Source organism: Taudactylus pleione, unplaced genomic scaffold, assembly GCF_031769625.1.
Source record: "Taudactylus pleione unplaced genomic scaffold, aTauple2 ptg000484l, whole genome shotgun sequence".
NCBI classification, from domain to species: domain Eukaryota; kingdom Metazoa; phylum Chordata; class Amphibia; order Anura; family Myobatrachidae; genus Taudactylus; species Taudactylus pleione.
This window is the reverse complement of record NW_028284886.1, coordinates 486,434-500,372: the sequence shown is the minus strand read 5'-3', so window position 1 is coordinate 500,372 and position 13,939 is coordinate 486,434. Positions and strand designations below refer to the sequence as shown.

The 13,939-nt window shown below is 47.1% G+C and overlaps 1 long non-coding RNA gene across 1 annotated transcript in view; it reads right to left on the bottom strand.

Moving 5' to 3' along the window:
• Nucleotides 1-13,939, bottom strand: part of LOC148502731 (uncharacterized) — a 34,631-nt gene that overhangs the window by 7,468 nt on the left and 13,224 nt on the right. The window contains exon 2 of the long non-coding RNA XR_015869972.1: nt 11,715-11,890. This is a non-coding gene — a long non-coding RNA (uncharacterized LOC148502731). The remainder of the gene's footprint in view (nt 1-11,714; nt 11,891-13,939) is intronic.

The following is a 13,939-nucleotide window of genomic DNA, read 5'->3' as shown; positions in this document are numbered from 1 at the left end:
TTTTCCCCACAGATGGGGCGACTTCAAATATCGCCTAAAGCAAAAACTCGCGGACAGGGCTAGGCATGCAAGGGGGACAGGTGGGGGTCCCACCCCTGTGTCATTGGAGTTGACGGATTTAGAAGAGCTGGCACAGGGGTGTGTGCAGCCTGTGGAGGTGTTTGGCGTGTCCAACATGGATACGGACATGCCAGACTTTGCGGCTCCTCATGTTGGCCCAGGTAAGTATTGTGATGTCACCAACTCTGAAATGCTATTGTGCCAATATGTAGATTCTAATGTGAGTCTTTTCTCATTTTTCCAACAGAGACACAGGCGGATGAGTCTGCTCCAGAGGGAAGCCTTGGCCGCAGAATTTCTGCTGGCTCTGCAGGGGAGGAACCAGTACATCCGGCTGAGGACCCTGCAGAAGCCAGTCCAGGGCGTGCCCCCTCGCAGGCAGTGGGCCTCCTCACAGAACTCAATTTCAAATCGGATTTCCATACGGAGATTCTGCAGAGGATGGACGCCAGTCTGCTACGGGTGGCTGAGGCCCTGGAGCAAAATGCTGCGGCCAACGTGACCATTGGTCAAGCCCTGGCGGAAAATACCAGGGCCAACATCCGCATCACCGATGCCCTGGAGCAGCTCGTTCGCCAGCACATGGTGGAGCCGACCTCCCTTCCTGCCGGAACATCAGGATCCTCCACCTCTGGCACAACATCAGCCAATCCTCCAAATGTGCCTAGCCCTGTGCCTAGTCCAGAGGCCACAACATCTGCCTCTGGACAGGCCAGCCCGATGGCATCCCGGACCCGGTCTGGCGCCCACCCTCCCCCATCCAAACGGGCGAAAAAACGGTGACAGCAATGGCGACTTTTCCCACACTCCTTCTGTGCTTGGCTCATATTCCTTTCTGGTCAAAACTTCCCTCTCCTTTCTTGTGAAATGTTTTTAAGTTATTTTTGTACGTTTATGTTATCAGTTATTGATTATTTATTTTTGAAAAAAAGTATCTTTGGCAGAAAAACTAAAAAAAAATATTATGCCAATTGGTTTGTGTTTAAACAATAAATTTATGAAAAAAATCTGACATTGTATTGTGACATTATTGGACAAATGGGTTACATTTAATCCTGGACCTAAAGGCAAAAAAGGACACCAAAAACCATTTCATTTGTATAAAAAAAAGGCCTCTTGAAGGAACGTTTAAAAAAACACATAACGATGCAAATTGCACATTAAAAAAAAAAAAGGGGAGCTAATTAAAACATGATGACATTATTGTCACAATAGGCCATAAACAACAAATTGAGGCCAAAAAAAAACCCAAAAAATGTACGCCAATTGATTGTGTAATCCTGACATTAGCAGGTATGATTTCCACCTGCGTACGGTTTTGTGCTATCCCAATAAACTGCTTTCCAAACACATACCAAGCCGGTTTTCAATACAACACTAATTGCTTTTGTGACCACCCGCGATTAATCGCTGCAACATCGTGGAGTCCCGGGACGGAGGAGAAGGCCATCGCCAATGTGGTCGAGTAATCCAGACCCGAAACTGTGCGAGCATTTTGAAGGGAAAGAGGATGTTCCAGTAACGTATGTGACGGTCCGAACACATTTGACGTTCGCATCTGCTAATGTATGTACGCCCCAAAAACGCCTCGCCACGCCTGCGTTTTTCCATCTCCACCCCCGTCAACACCCAAAAACGCCCTGTTCTGTCAATCACATTTGACATGTCACTTCCTGTACGCTATTTTAGGAACGACAGATAAAAAGCTCGCAATCTGCCGTACGCACATGCGCAGTGTAACACCGACGCATGCGTGGTTAGTCAACATCGGAACGCAACGAGCGTACTGCTGTTTGCGAGTGGCTCTGAATGAGGGCCTTAATTACCACTGGTTGTGGGGTCAGCATCCCAGTGAGTTATCGCAATAAACGGAACCGAGCTGAATCTCAGGAAAGAACTTAAGGTGCCCATCCACGTGCCGATAATACTGAGCGATTGCACGATTACGCCATCGTAATCATGCAATCGCTCAATTATCAACTCCACATCGGGCATTTAAATGTCTAAAACGACCAGGGCTGGATTAAGGTTTGTGGGGGCCCCTGGGCAACAAACTTGTGGGAGCCCCTATATACCACCGTTTCTCGTCATCCTAGGATTTTTTTTTCTTTCTATTCACCTTAATGCCCCTCTTGCAATCCCCACTGTAGAAGTGCCCCTTATTCAATGTCCCCAGTAATTGTCCCCCCTATACAGTGCTCCTTATGCAGTGCCCCCTGTAGTAGTCCCCCCTATGCAGTGCCACCTGTAGTAGTGCTCCTTATGCAGTGCCCCCAGTATTGGTCTTCACTATGCAGTGCCCCTTATATAATGCCCACAGTAGTGGTCCCCCCTATACAGTGCCCCCTGTAGTTGTCCCCCCTATGCATTGCCCTCAGTAGCAGTTACCCCCTATGCATTGCCCTCATTAGTAGTACCCCCCTATACAGTGCCGCCAGTAGTAATCCCCCTATGCAGTGTCCTTTATATAGTGCCCTCAGTAGTAGTTCCCCCCTATGCATTGCCCTCAGTAGTAGTTCCCCCCTATGCATTGCCCTCAGTAGTAACCCCCCCTATGCAGTGTCCTTTATAGTGCCCCCAGTAGTATTCCCCCAAAAGCATTGCCCCCAGTAGTAGTCCCCCCTATACAGTGCCCAAGTAGTAGTCCCCCATGCTCTACCCCAGTAGAAGTCCCCACCTATACAGTGCCCCAGTAGTAGCCCCCCCCTATGCATTGCCCCCAGTAGCAAACCGCCCCCGTATACAGTGCCCCATGAAATGGCCCCCCTATACAGTGACCCTTGTAGCTGCCCCCCTATACAGGGACGCCTGTAACGCTCCCCCCACCCCCTATGCAGTGACAGTGCCGCACACACACACACACAAAAAAAAAAGCTTACCTGAATCCCTGCTCCTTACATGAGTCCCGGCTCTTCTGTTGCACAGTTGGGAGAGACGTCAGCGTCATGATCACCAGCTGCGGGGGGGAGCCGGCTCCCTTCCGTTGTACAGCAGCCAATGAGAGTCTGTCTGACTATGTCACTATTTAGTCTACACTACACTAGCGGAGAGGACGCTAGCTGCGGGCGCAGACAGCGCAACGCTGCTAGTGGGGGCCCCTCCGTGTGTGGGGGCCCAGGGACGACCGCCCCTGTCGCCCCCCCCTTAATCCGGCCCTGCTGACGATGATTGACGGTCTACCGGAGATGATTGATGTGCATACACTGAACGTCTGAACGTTCAGTGTATGCACTTCTCCCCTAGGGAGGCAACGGCATTATTACGATGTCGTAATCGTGCCGTCACCCCCGCATCTACAAGTGGATGGGCACCTTTACTGTAAAGACAGATAAGCAGCGAAGGGATAGATACAAACTGACAACAGATTCAGGGGCATGGCACCATATCTGCACCTTCAGGGCAGTAACTAGGGATGTGTGAGTGGTGCCTACGCCCAGGGCCCAGGGGAGTGTCAGCGTCGCTGCTCCATGACACCTGCATTTGGTTTGCAGAGAGCCTGACACGGCACAATGCAGCCTGTAGAGGCGGCAGGAATGTCCCCTAACCCTACAGCTTGTAAAGTCACCTGGAGTGTCTATAGGATGCGCCAGGTACTCCTCTGCTTGCTGGTCCCGAGACCTGGGCTGCACTGTAACTACTGTTGGGTTATTGACTCAATTGATTCTGAAATTAAATTTGTTAAAAAATGTATACAATTTCTGAATAAATAATTCACATCGGAGAAACAGACGTATCATAGTGCATGGAGAGTAATGCATCAACACACATGACTAGTCTATGGCCTTATACACTGAGCATCCAGCCCCTCACACACTGAGTGATAAACGCTAAACAAGGCTTGTCTGGCATTTATTTCTACTGCCCTTTTAAAACTGAGCCAAAGGCGCCGATGATCGTTGGCTTTGACAAACCGCTCGTTAGTAAATCTACCCCTAATTCATCTTGGTTCGTTCTAGAGCAGTGGTTCTCATACTCCGTCCTCAGGATCCCTAACAGGTCATGTTTTCCAGACCACCTCGCTGGTGCACAGGTGTACTCAGGGTCGGTTCTAGACATTGTGGAGCTCAGGGCGAAAGTTCCCAGTTGCGCCCCCCCCCCCCCCCCCCAAAAAAAAAAGAAAGAACTTTTTTTTAGATAACATAACATTACGCCACACATAGTAATGGCCTTTATAAAACATTATGCCACATGCAGTAATGCCCTTTATAACGCACAATGCCACACGCGTAATACCCTTTATAACACACGATGCCACACTCAGTAATGCCCTTTTATAACACACGATGCCACACCCAGTAATGCCCTGTATAACACATTATGCCACACGCAGTAATGCCCTTTATAACACACGATGCCACACGCAGTAATGCCCTTTATAACACATTATACCACACGCAGTAATGCCCATTATAACACATTATGTCACACGCAGTAATGCCCTTTATAACACACGATGCCACACGCAGTAATGCCCTTTATAACACATTATACCACACGCAGTAATGCCCTTTATAACACATTATGCGACACACAGTAATGCCCTGTTTAACACATTATGCACACACAGTAATGCCCTGTATAACACATTATGCTATGTGCAGTAATAACCTGTATAATACATTGTGCCACACACAGTAATTACCTTTATAATACATTATCCCCAATTCAAATTACACCACACAGTAGTCCCTTATGTTATGACACAAAGTGGTCCCCCTTTTACATAATGCCAAAATTAGTGTACCTTATACACAAGGCCCACAGTAGTAGTGCCCCTAATACAATGCCCACAATAGTAGTGCCCCTTATACAATGCCCACAGCAGTGGTGCACCTTACACATTGGCCCCAGTAGTGGTGCCCCCCATGCAGTGCCCCCCCATTAGTAGTACCCCCAGTGGTAATGCCACCTATAGTAGTTCCCCCAGTAGTAAAGCTCCACAGTAGTAATTCCCCAATTAGTAATGCCCCCTATAGTAGTGCCCACAGTAGTAATGCCCCCTATAGTAGTGCCCACAGTAGTAATGCCAGTAGTAATGTTCCCTATTGTAGTTCCCTCAGTAGTAATGCCCCCCATTACTAATGCCCCCATTAGTAATGCTCCCCAGTAGTACTGCCCCCATTAGTAATGCTCCCCAGTAGTACTGCCCCCATTAGTAATGCCCCCTATAGTAGTGCCCACTGTAGTAATGTCCCCAGAAATAATGCCCACTGTAGTTGTGCCCACTAGTAGTAATGTCCCCTATAGTTGTCCCCCAGTAGTACTGCCCCCATTAGTAATGCTCCCCAGTAGTACTGCCCCCATTAGTAATGCTCCCCAGTAGTACTGCCCCCATTAGTAATGCTCCCCAGTAGTAATGCCCCCATTAGTAATGCCCCCATTAGTAATGCTCCCCAGTAGTACTGCCCCCATTAGTAATGCTCCCCAGTAGTAATGCCCCCATTAGTAATCCCCCCAGTAGTACTGCCCCCATTAGTAATGCTCCCCAGTAGTAATGCCCCCCATTAGTAATGTCCCCTTTAGTAATGCTCCCCAGTAGTACTGCCCCCATTAGTAATGCTCCCCAGTAGTACTGCCCCCATTAGTAATGCTCCCCAGTAGTACTGCCCCCATTAGTAATGCTCCCCAGTAGTACTGCCCCCATTAGTAATGCTCCCCAGTAGTACTGGCCCCCTATAGTAGTGCCCACTGTAGTAATGTCCCCAGAAATAATGCCCCCTGTAGTTGTGGCCACTAGTAGTAATGCCCCCTATAGTTGTCCCCCAGTAGTAATGCCCCCCAGTGCTGGTGTTTCCGACTGTAAAAAAAACAAAAAAAACACAATACTTACCTTTAGCCGCGCTCCTGCTCCTGCTTCCGCTGCTGCTGCCGCTGCCTTCTGGTCAGACGGCGGCTCCTCGGGTCTATGGGGAGACGTCATGACATCATGACATCCCTCCCATAGTACTCTCTCTCTGTCGGAAGCCGGAGCTCAGGAGTGAGCTCCAGCTTTCGGCTGCTGCTGCAGGGCGGGAGCTGGGTGCCTGCTGATAACAAATATCAGCGGGCGCCCGGCAAATGCAGCGTCCCGGCGGCTGGGGGGGGATTGGACCGGCACATTTTTTTTTCCATTCTGATTTTTTTTCGGTGGGGGGGGACTCAGTGGCGCCCTCTAGGTGTCTGCACTCCGGGCGACGGCCCTGTTAGCCCGCACCTAGACAGTAATTAGATAGACAATGTCTAGATAGACCCCAGATGTTAGACAGTCAATAGGTCGACAGGTACAAAAGGTCGACACACTAAAGGTGGACGTGTAAGAAGGTCGACACGGTCAAAAGGTCGACATGAAAATGGTCGACACAGAATCTATCAAGTGTCGATTTATACAGGCAATCCATTGCCAACACTTCTCCAAACACACTGGTCACTGGTCACCACAATACCCAATTATGTTCTGTACTTGTCATTAATGCTGTTAGCTATATAGGTGCAGGAATACAGGCAGCCACTGAGATCTCCACAGTTGCTAAAATGCACCAACATACTGTATTTTATGTTATTATATATACAATATCTGACCAGGGACAAGGTGCATGAATCATCCTCCTTATCAGCAGTGACAGGGTCACTCAGCCTCCACTGATGGGTGTGGTATAAGAGATAGACAGTAATTAGATAGACAATGTCTAGATAGACCCCAGATGTTAGACAGTCAATAGGTCGACAGGTAGAAAAAGGTCGACACACTAAATGTGGACGTGTAAGAAGGTCGACAGGGTCAAAAGGTCGACATGAAAATGGTCGACACATGGTTTTTGTTTTTTAGCCCTAATCTGCACTTAACTCTAAGTCTAAACTTCCCCTTGGTGCCTAACCCTAACCCTCCCTTCTAGTGCCTAACCCTAACCCTCCCTTCTAGTGCCTAACCCTCCCTTCTAGTGCCTAACCGTAACCGTCTTGGTAAGTGCCTAACTGTAACCGTCTTGGTAAGTGCCTAACCCTAACCATCTTGGTAAGTGCCTAACCGTGGGGGTAAGTGCATAAACCTAAAAAAAAATAAAGTGTCAATAAATTTTTTGTATCGACAATTTTCATGTCGACCATTTTGCATGTCGACCTTCTTACATGTCGACCTATAGTGTGTCGAACTTTTGTACCTGTCGACCTACTGACTGTCTAACATCTGGGGTCTCTCTAGACATTGTCTAACTAATTACTGTCTATCTACAGTCTGGAACCCTCCACTGACATATTGTATAAGATAATTTATCCATTATGTTTATTGTGATTGCTTTCTGGTGGAAGCCTCTCAGTGTGGCCTCAGTGATGGTGGAAGGGCTTTCATGGGGTAGAGACAACACCAGCTAGATTGTACAGGTCTAACCTGGGCAATGCCAATCTACTGCACTTTAATGGCAGCTGAAGTGTTCCTAAACCTATATTACCCTATATTTAAAAAGCATTATATACAAACATAATTTAGCATGTCACTGGCCCTTTAAGGCATAAGTGGTGACATCAGAACCTGTAAGCAGTGTTATGTCATAAAGGGCATTGTCAGGTGACAGTTAAGAACCCTGCTGGCTGGCAATTCTGTACCACTGTGTGCCTGTAAGCCTACAGAGCAGCAGAGGTTTTTGTCAGTGAATTATTTACAATTTCCCAGAGAAATGAGAGAATTGGCCACGTATAGTCGTGGTTCTATACCATCAAGGAGCCCAGCTTGTAGCTCCACATTATTTTCATCCAGCCAGGACAGCTGCAGAACAAGTCCATATGCCACCATGAAGGGCACACATGGAGAGGAGAAACCTAGAAAGCCATATAGCCTAGGTGAGGACCTTTATGACTATACAGAGGAGGCAGCAAATAGAATCTACGCCAGGCTGCTACCTAACTCAGCCTCCAAACAGTCGTCTAACGTGAGCCAGCAGGAACAGCGCTCTGCACAAAGACATGGCATCAAAGCACAGCCATCTAGAGACTCTGATGGTGATGGCTGTAGTAGGGCAACACTGGGCAAACCACCAGCATGTCCACTGCTCATTACTAAATTGCCGTTATTGCCACTGATGAATCCAAGGAAAACATTTGGACCAGTGTATAATGCTTCAGATGTGAAACTCTCCCATCTCCCTCCATCGAGGAGCCCAGCATGTAGCTCTGCATCAACAAGTCCATTTTCATCCAGGCCGGACAGCTGTACAAGTCCATATGCCACCATGCAGGAGATACAGGTAGAGGGGAAACATGTCTCACCTAGAAAGCCATACAGCCTAGGTGAGGACTTCTATGGCTATAAAAAGAAGGCAGAAAATAGAATCTGCGCCAGGCTGTTACACAACTCAGCCTCCAAACAGCCATCTAACGTGGGCCGGCAGGAACAGTGCCCTGCACAAAGACACGGCATCAAAGCACAGCCATCTAGAGACTCTGCCGATGGCTGTAGCTGGGCAACCCTGGGCAAACTACCAGCGTCTCCACTGCTCGTTACTAAATTGCCGTTATTGCCATGGATGAACCTGAGCAAAATATCTGGACCAGCTCCTGCCTTAAATCCGAAACCCTCCCATCTCCCGGCGCTGAAGCCAATTAAGACATTTGATACTCCGGCTCCCAAACTGAAGACCAGAGGCGCCCTTAGGGGGAAGGTTTCCTGTATCCCAGCACCTCCCACACACCTGAATTAGGGCTCCACTGTGGTTGAGGGAGTAGAAATCCAGTCAAGTCCTCCCGTATCCCACAGCTTAGTCTCATAAACACATCTGCTGTAGGTGCTTCCACATCCTAACTGAAGACCACCTGTATCCCACGGCTGAAGCCAAGTTCCTCCCACCAAAAGGACTGCTTCCCGTGTCGCACAGCTGCAGCATTTATCTGTAGTTAGAGACAATTATAAATAAAATTCTGCTTGAATCTATTATTTATGTTGTGTCATAATTTGCTGGGATAGGGCAGCTGTGAGAGGTCTGGGGGCTTTTACCCAGGTTCCAAAGCAGGGTGACATCAACTCCACGGAAGGTGCAGTAATATCTCTGTGAGGAGAACGTCTTTATTTTCTGGGCCTGGAACGTATAAATGACTGGAAGGTTGGGTGGGTCGGTTATTTCCCTCCCCCTCTCTTTTATTCCAGTATTATTTTGTTATTGTACCTGTACTGTATAAACAAGCACCTGTATCATATTTTGTTATTGTACCTATTGTAACAAGCACCTGTGTCACTATTATTGTGCCCAATATTCATTATAGTCTTATGTAGAGTTGAACAAAATTTATGTAAGAATTGCTCTTATGCTGCGGCCACTCCGACCATTTATCTTTGTCTGCATAGAAAGCACTGGCTCATGCAATAACAACCAATCAGACGCTGGTGGGATTAAAGTAGCTGCTATAAATATAATTCCCATGGACTTTTAGAGCATGATTTTGTTTCTGGTGCACTACAACCCCCAGACGTGGAAAGAGTTTAGCGCAGGTCTTCTAGGGTGAGTGGAAGCCGGGCTCTCCCACATCTGTAGCTATATCACATAGACTGGCAATTACCACTTGTGTTCGGGTGCATTCAGTCCGACCTTAAACACATTTACATTCTCTTGAAAGTGTCTCAAACTGGATTTTAATGGTGTAGCTTGAAAACATATATTTGGTCAATGGCTCCTCTTTGTTGAGGGAACCCTACATTTAGGAAACTTTGTAGTCTGCTTGACTTTGTGATCTGGCCCCACAGACATGTAATGTGTTTAGGACAGTGGTCGCCAACCTTAATTGAGGTGTGAGCTACTTTAGAAAAATGAAACCTCCTGAAGAACTACTAAAAGATATAGGCAGAGCTGCTGTGTGATTTTCTGGAAGGTGGGAGTCAATCGCTCTGCCGTAGCGTACACGCTGTGGGTGGAACCAGGTTAGGCATTGCTGTAGAGGCTGCGGCAATCACCGGACGTGCTTCCCTGTGGCTCCACCCATGGCGTCGACACCACGGGGGAGCACACATCAGAGGTCACTTCCTCCTAGATGACTCGGCAGTACTGCAGCTGGGGGAGCTACCAAAATGAAGACCGCGAGCTACCGGTTGGAGACCACTGGTTTAGGATACGTATTTAGAAGTTTAGAGATGCTTTCCTGACATCACCACCACCACGTGCTGAGCCAGCATCTCCAAGTGCCAGCTCTTCCTATTCTGTGAATGGGAACCAGATTGCATCGACACGGGTTACCCGTGTACACTGTATAGCGAGCCGGGTTGAACCCGTGTAAATACTGGCTGCTTTTGTATGCGGCCCACAAATGCTGGACAGCTTTATTGGTACACTGCAATTTAGTTTTCAATTTGGACACACCACTCCCAAATCTAACTCTCTCTGCCCATGTTACACCTGTCCCACCTGCAGTGCAGCATGGTGTTACCAAGGTGCACAGTCACTGGCTGTATCTTAAGGTGCCCACACACATAGCGATATTTTACACGATCTGGCCGATTCCGACACATTGGAACGACAGATCGTGTAAAATATGGCCAAATCGTGAGGAAATCGTGAGACACTCATGATCACGATGCGAAACGCGTCCCCGTTGGTCGCACATTGCATCGTCAGATCTGCCGTGCAGTAGGGCAGATCTGACAATCTAGGAGGCGATGCACTGTGACAGTCTGGATGCAGGAGAGATCGTTTGAAGATTGGGCAACCAAAACGTGTACAGACTGTGTGGAGTTCGTGTGCAGAGCTGCCGGGGAGAGTTTCAAGGGAAATCGTACACAAATCGTACACATCGGCTGATCGTGGGCAGATCGGTATGTGTGTGGGCACCTTTACTCTATTCCTAAAACAGGCCCAGTGTTAATACACAAAACAGGTTAAAATTAATTAAAATGAATTGAATACGAGTGTGAAACATCTACATGGGGCCCTATACATAGGAAATATCTGCATGGGGCCCTATACATAGGAAATATCTGCATGGGCCCTATACATAGGAAATATCTGCATGGCACCCTATACATAGGACATATATGTATGGGGCCCCATACATAGGGTATATCTGAATGGGTGCCCCTATACATAGGAAATATCTGCATGGCACCCTATACATAAGAAATATCTGCATGGGGCCCCATACATAGGGTATATCTGAATGGGTGCCCCTATACATAGGAAATATCTGTATGGGGCCCTATACATAAGAAATATCTGCATGGGGCCCTATACATAGGAAATATATGCATGGGGACATATACATAAGAAATATCTGCATGGGGACCTATACATAGGAAATATCTGCATGGGCTCTATACATAGGACATATATGCATGTGGCTCTATACATAGGATATATCTGCATGGGGCCCTATACATAAGAAATATCTGCATGGGGCCCTATACATTAGAAATATCTGCATGGGGCCCTATACATAGGAAATATCTGCATGGGGCCCTATACATAAGAAATATATGCATGGGGACATATACATAAGAAATATCTGCATGGGGACCTATACATAGGAAATATCTGCATGGGCTCTATACATAGGATATATCTGCATGGGGCCCTATACATAAGAAATATCTGCATGGGGCCCCATATATAGGATATATCTATTTGGGGCCCTATACATAGGAAATATATACATGGGGCCCTATACATAGGAAATATCTGCATGGGTGCCCCTTAACCACTTGCCTGGCGTAGTGGCATAAAATGTGTCAGTTTGCCCACAGGCGGTTGCTGGAATGCCATTTTCCCGCAGCTGGCAGGCTCGGCACACCTGGTTGGCACCTTGTCATCCTCTGGTGACTGCCGTCAGCCTCTTCCTCCCCGGCCATCTAGATCTCCATTCTCGGGCAGGAAGCCAGGAGCTAAATGGTGAAAAGGGAAAAGTTAGATGTTTATTACTAAAAAAAATCAGTCTTTCTGCAGCACAACAGTTATTGTTGAACTACATCTCCCAGCTTTGTGTTCTAGTCAGTTACTAAGAGGTACAACAGCAGACAGTTAGCCCACCGGTACACTTCAGTCTCATATGCCAGTCATGTGCTAATTACCAAATACCCCCTGATGTGTATTACTCACGCTCACTCCTTGGCAATGTGACTGTGACTAACTATAGAAATTGCCTCTACGTTTACCTCCATGCAATTTGAGTCACCTGTAATTTCTCTAAGTTGCGTATGCAGGCCCCAATGCGTGCGCAGTTCGCTAAAAGTCACTAGATCCATCACCCATAGCGAGCGATCGAGGCTTAACGTCCGAGTCTGAATCAGGCCCTGAGTCCTCAAGGCACCCTGACGGTCCAGGTTTTAAGGATAACCATGCTTGGGTACAGGTGACTTAATTAACTATTCTCACACCTTCAACATTTACCTCACATATATTATTATATACAGTGCATCTGAAAAGTATTCACAGCGCTTCACTTTTTCCACATTTTGTTATGTTACAGCCTTAAGATGGAATAAATTAATTTTTGTCCTCAAAATTCTACACACAATACCCCATAATGACAACGTGTAAAAAGTTTTTTTGAGATTTTTGCAAATTTAATTTAAAAAAAAGTAAATCACATGTACATAAGTATTCACAGCCTTTGCTCAATACTTTGTTGATGCACCTTTGGCAGCAATTACAGCCTCAAGTCTTTTTGAATATGATGCCTCAAGCTTGGCACACTTATCTTTGGGCAGTTTTGCCCATTCTTCTTTGCAGCACCTCTCAAGCTCCATCAGGCTGGATGGGAAGCGTCGGTGCACAGCCATTTTCAGTTCTCTCCAGAGATATTCAATCGGATTCAAGTCTGGGCTCTGGCTGGCCATTCAAATACTTTCAGAGTTGTCCTGAAGCCATCCTTTGATATCTTGGCTGTGTGCTTAGTGTCGTTGTACTGCTGAAAGATGAACCGTCGCCCCAATCTGAGGTCAAGAGCGCTCTGGAGCAGGTTTTCATCCAGGATGTCTCTGTACATTTCTGCATTCATCTTCCCCTCTATCCCTGATTAGTCTCCCAGTTCCTGTTGCTGAAAAACATTCCCATAGCATGATGCTGCCACCACCATGCTTCACTGTAGGGATGGTATTCGCCTGGTAAAGAGCGGTGCCTGGTTTCCTCCAAACATAACGCCTGGCATTCACGCCAAAGAGTTCAGTCTTTGTCTCATCAGACCAGAGAATTTTGTTTCTCATGGCCTGAGAGTCCTTCAGGTGCATTTTGGCAAACTCCAGGCGGGCTGTCATGTGCTTTTTACTAAGGAGTGGCTTCCGTCTGGCCACTCTGCCATACAGGCCTGATTGGTGGATTGTTGCAGAGATGGTTGTCCTTCTGGAAGGTTCTCCTCTCTCCACAGAGGAATTCTGTAGCTCTGACAGAGTGACCATCGGGTTCTTGGTCACCTCCCTGACTAGGGCCCTTCTCCCCCGATCGCTTAGTTTAGATGGCCGGCCAATAGTGGTGGTTCCGAACTTCTTCCATTTACGGATGATGGAGGCCACTATGCTCATTGTGACCTTCAAAGCAGCAGATATTTTTCTGTACCCTTCCCTAGATTTGTGCCTCGAGACAATCCCATCTCGGAGATCTACAGACAATTCCTTGGACTTCATGCTTGGTTTGTACTCTGACATGCACTGTCAAGTGTGGGACCTTATATAGACAGGTGTATGCTTTTCAAAATCATGTCCAATCAACTGAATTTACACAAGTGGACTCCAATTAAGCTGTATGAGCATCTCAAGGATGATCAGTGGAAACAGGATGCACCTAAGCTCAATTTTGAGCTTCATGGCAAAGGCTGTGAATACTTATGTACATGTGATTTCTTAGTGTTTTTTTTTTTATTTGCAAAAATCTCAAAAAACTTTTTACACGTTGTCATTATGGGGTATTGAGTGTAGAATTTTGAGGACAAAAACTAA